The 5161-nt window shown below is 37.7% G+C and overlaps 1 long non-coding RNA gene across 1 annotated transcript; it reads left to right on the top strand.

Annotated features, from left to right (window-relative positions):
- The first annotated feature begins 311 nt into the window (after positions 1-311).
- On the top strand, positions 312-4086 carry LOC149107817 (uncharacterized). Its single transcript, XR_016209152.1, has 5 exons — positions 312-825; positions 2709-2759; positions 3012-3073; positions 3406-3469; positions 4027-4086. It is a non-coding gene; the product is annotated as an uncharacterized LOC149107817 (long non-coding RNA).
- Positions 4087-5161: the final 1075 nt, after the last annotated feature.

Raw genomic sequence — 5161 nt, 5'->3', positions numbered from 1 at the left:
TTGATTTCACTTTCATCACAAGATCGAGAAACTGAAGAGGGTAAGTTTATAAACAGCAAGCTGTCTGTGACTGATAGAGTTGGGTGTACATAGAACAAATTATGAATCACGTGACCGATTTTCTTCATGTTATTACAAGTATTAGTGAGTCAAGCGAATAATTCTTTAAAAGCATCGTCTGCGCAGTGCTAATTGATTTAACTTTACTTACTCTTCCAAAGAGCGAACAAGAACATACAACAAAGAACTTTGTCTTGCTTAATAACCATTTCCATTTATTACCAATGGTCAGAAACCCAGTATACTTTCAAAGCTATTGGACTTTACTGTCAGTATTTAACACAGAATGGGAATAGAAACATGCAACTTGATTTCGAGTGATTTTCTTTGATTGTTATGATCAATGTTTGAAACGTATTTCAATTTAAATTTGTGTTGACTTCCTATTTGAACTCCTATTGTCTTGCAGGGAAACTCCCTTAGTTTTATTTCAGTTTCTATCACTTTTAGTTTCATTTCCATCAAAAGATTAAGTAACTGAACACGGTAAGCTGTCTATGACTGGTAGCGCTGGGGGCACACATAGTAAGTGGAGCTGATTTTTAATACTTTAAATCTACACTGAAAGAGGATTGCATGAATCGCGTGGCTAATTTCTTTTTCTTGCAGGAGCAGTTAGTGAGTCCCGCCAATAACTGTTTGGAAGCATCGTTTGCGCAGTAATAATTTGCTTAACTTTTCTCTTTCTTCTACTTTTCAGAGGAAAAGGTCCTGTTATTGACGCGTAGTCATTTTGGTTTCATTGTGGTCGACTCACCAAAACCAGTGAGTATAAATCACTGTTTTAGAAACTCATTAGTGTTTCCAAACACTCCCGAAAGGTAAATTTATTTCTCCAGGCATTGAGTAACTGTGATTTGCCGTTTTTCATCCCGCATCCCGTCCTTCAATATCAAATTTAAACGCACTTCCTGGTTGAAATGAGCACATGCTGCTCAGGCCAAATATTTTTACCCCGAATCCCACATCCCGCATTCCATATCCTGCCATGATTTTTAGCTTCTCTCGCATATCCTGCCAAGTTTATGTTTTGACACTCCAGAAACTTAGAAATAGATCTTCCATGGATGACGTATTATGACAATCAGTGTTTTCTCGAGACATCGAGAACTCCTCAAGTGGTTTTCGGGGTTTCATTTTGCATCGTCTGGTTTCTATCTTAACCAGTTAGAATAATATAGAGCTCGATTATGATATCCACGACCTTCAAACAATCATGCAGTGATAATTAACCCCAAAGTCAATTGTTTGCTGTAAGAAACGGAAAGTTTTTAGCTCTGTGAATTGATATTGTTGCCAGGAGATGGCGGCAGAAGGAAATCAATGAGATTGTGCAAACTAAATTATGAAATGAGTGCTCGCGTATAACAAATATGAGAAATTACAACAGAACAATGGCAAAAGCCATTCGTCTTTAGTTGTCGTATTTGTCTTGTGAGCAAGTCATTTAGTTTCTATGAAAAGAAAGCGAGGAATGTAAACTTTATTCATTAATCAACTCATAGTTAGAAGAGGAGAAACTTGCCAAACTTCTAAAGAGCAAACAAAGATGCCACGATTTATGTTGGAAGGTCCACAACAGTAAACAATCTTTCGTTTTGCGATCATATATAATGAGATTTTACTGTCACGCCAGTAAAATATAGTTAATGGAGCGTGACGTACGTTATGAATGAGCCGTTCATGGCGGCATCACTTTCTGTAGAGCTATTGAGCAGTTATATTTCAAAGGTCAGCAAACTGTGAGCCTTATTGTAGCTAAACCTAAAACACTGTAGTTTCGTTACCTTCTGAACGTTATAACGTACCATAGCATTGGTGCAAAGCATTAAAGCACTGTTCATGTTTAAGATGTTACACGTGTTAGGGTAAGCTGTTCGGTAGTACAGCCTTCCCTACTGGCTTACAAGCAGACGAGCGTCTCCATATAAAAGCTCAGAAAATTGTTCAGAGTCCATTCTGAGTTCGTCTAAGCAACGTAGCTATTACTTATTGTAAATCTATCGTTTAATTTTCCCTCCCTCCCTTTGGAGAAGAGGTTGGTCATGTATTCCTGCATAATAAACAAAGGGTCACTCCTGTGTGGTCCGGTTAAGTCTGCGCAGCGACTTCCCCTAAGCTTGTAGTTTTTTCATCGCCTTCGAACATCGCTTGCTAACCGATACTCTTGTCCGATCCAGCACATGCTGTCTGCCATTCAGCTCGTGGTGCTGGGGAGATAAGTGAGGTTGTTTTGTCACGCTATCGCCGGAAGTCGCATGGGCTAACCAAACGCAAGGCAGTGTTCCCCAATTAAGGCCATCACGAGTTGTTTGTATTTGAGTAATAGCTCTGGTTCAATTGCAAGTCGCCACGGTTAACTTACTTTCGCTAGGAACAACGACATTAAGTAGGCATAAATCACATAACCGAAACTTTTTACTCGAGTTATATAGTCTGTGAAACAGAAATAATCACTTATTGTGTTTAATGCACGGTCAAGACCGAAATGAAAACAAAAACATACAACAAAGAACTTTGTCGGGCTTAATAATCATTTCAATCTATTAACTATAGTCAACAACGCAATATGCTTTAATAAACATTGGATTTTGCCATCAGTAATTAAATTCCACTGTTAATAATTTGCATTTGTTTTTGTTCTTCAGTCTCTATCACTTTTCATTTAACTTCGTCCGAGGATCGAGAGACTGAGCACGGTATGTTTGTAAACTTTAAGCTGTTCGTGATTGATACCGTTTCATACACATACAACGAGTATTTCAAAGCGATGTTTAATAGTTTCAGTTTACACTGAAAGAGATTTTTCATGAATCGCGCGCGTGACTGATTTTTTTCAGTTTTTGAGCGCGGTAAGTCACGTGGACAAATAAATCAAACGAATTATTGTTTGGAGGTACCGTTGTGGAGTAAAAATCTGCTTAACTTTTCCTTCTTAACAATTTTTACAGGAAATATTATCGTTGTCGGCGCATATTGGTTGTAGTTTCATTCTAGTGACTCAACAAAAGTGGTGAGTGCAAATCAGATTTAGCTTTGTTATACATATTGGACTGAAATCATCACGTTAACTGTTCACAGTCGCTCCGCTTTAAGGAGAAGACTGACAAACCGAACACAGTAAGTTTATAAACTGTAAGCTATTTGTGACTAGTTGCGTGCACATATACAAGATCTAGAGTTTACACTGGAAGAGACGTCACCAATCGCGTGACTGATTTTCTTCCTGCTGTAAGCGCCAAAAGTGAGTCACGCGAAAAATTTAGTCACAGAAATGATTGTTTGGATTCACCGTTTTTCAGTAGTAACAATTTGCTAAACTTTCCCTCTTTGTTTACTTTTCAGGGGAAAAGGTCCTGTTATTGACGCGTATTAGTCTTGGTTTCACTCTGGTGACTCACCAAAGCTAGTGGGTATAAATGATGATTTTAGCTTAGTTATAACATATTCATAGCAGACTGAAATAGTGATGTAAACTGTTCACAGTCAATTTCATTTTTCAATGCAAAGTCAGAACCTGAGAGAATTAGTGACCGCAACGTCCAAGCTAATCACTAACTACTTTTAACTCTGAGTCATGTATTTAAAGACTAATCAAATCCAGTTATAAGTAGCGACGTTCGTGTGACCGAAACACGATTGGCAATCTGTTTAAAAAACTCTTCCTTTTCAACTCATTAGTGTCTCGGAGCACTCACAAAAGGTAAATTAATTCCTCCAGTCACTTTGTAACCGTAACTTTTATTTCATCCCGCATCCCGTCCATCAATTTCAAATTTATCCCGCATTTCCTGGTTGAACTCAACACATGCTGCTCTCATCCCGCATCCCGCTTTCCACACCCCGCTAGGATTTTCAGCTTATCTTGCATCCTGTCAAGCTTACGTTTTGACACTCCAGAAACTTCAAAATACATCTTCCATGCTTGGCGTACTATGATAATCAGTGTTTTCTCGAAATTTCTAGAACGCCTCGAGCGGTTTTCGTAGTTTCACTTTCCAAAGCAAGGTCCGACGCGGCCGGTAAGTACAATTCTAGCTAACTTTGCATCGTCTAGTTTCTGTCTTAACCAGTTGGAATACTATTATAAGCGTTATTCTGATAGCCACGAAATTCAAGAAATCATAAAGTGATGATCAATTGCAAACTCCATTGTTTGCTAGTAAACAAAAACGTTTGTGGCTCTGTCAGTTCTGATGTCTGTTGCCACCGAAAAAAGGCGTTGGAAATCAATCAAATCGTACAAAGTACATTATAAAGTATTTACTGACGAAAAGTTAATTCAAGGCCTTCCATATTTTACAACAAAACGATGGCAAAAGTAGCTTTCATTAGTTCTCTTATTTCTCTTCAGAGCAAGTCAGTCTGTCTATGACAGGAACCGGCGTGGAATGTAAATTCTATCAATCAGCCCACACGGAGTTAAATTAATAGTAAACTGGGGTGGTTTCTAAGCCTGAGAAACTTCAAAAGAGCAAACAATGATGCCAAGATTTATGTTGAAAGGCCCAGGACTGTGAACAATCCTTCAATAGTGTATTAATTAGATAACCGAAACGTTTCTGTTGGTTGATCTACAAGACAAAACTGACTTAACACCTATTGTGTTTTCTCCATGGTTAAGACAAAGAACGAACAATATACGAGAAAGAACTTAGTCTCAGTACCTTGATAAATATTTCACTGATTATTAGCTATGGTCAAAAATCCAATCTACTTTGAAAGCTATAACGAAAACTGGGGACTAAAAAGATATAATTTGCTTTCAATTTTTTTTTTTATTTGATTATTTTGCAGAACGTTTGAAACATATTTAAATTTCAAATTGTTTTAACTTTATATTGGACCTCCTATTGTCCTGCAGGGAAAACCCCCAGTGTTGTTTCAGTTTCTATCAATTTTGGTTTCATTTTCGTCAGAAGACTGAGAAACTAGACACGGTAAGTTTATAAACTGTAAACTGTCTGTGCATGACTGAAAGCGTTGTCTGCGCATTTAACAAGCATAGCCGATTTCTTAATACTTTAATTTTACCCCGGGAGAGGTTTGCATGAATTGCGTGACTGTTATTCTTCTTGTTGTAAGAGTTGTTATTGAGTCA

Source organism: Orbicella faveolata, unplaced genomic scaffold (genome assembly GCF_042242905.1).
Source record: "Orbicella faveolata isolate gen_17 unplaced genomic scaffold, um_ofav_v1 contig_26, whole genome shotgun sequence".
In the NCBI taxonomy this organism is placed as follows: domain Eukaryota; kingdom Metazoa; phylum Cnidaria; class Anthozoa; order Scleractinia; family Merulinidae; genus Orbicella; species Orbicella faveolata.
The sequence above is the reverse complement of the archived record's forward strand: the minus strand, read 5'-3'. Positions and strand labels throughout refer to the sequence as shown.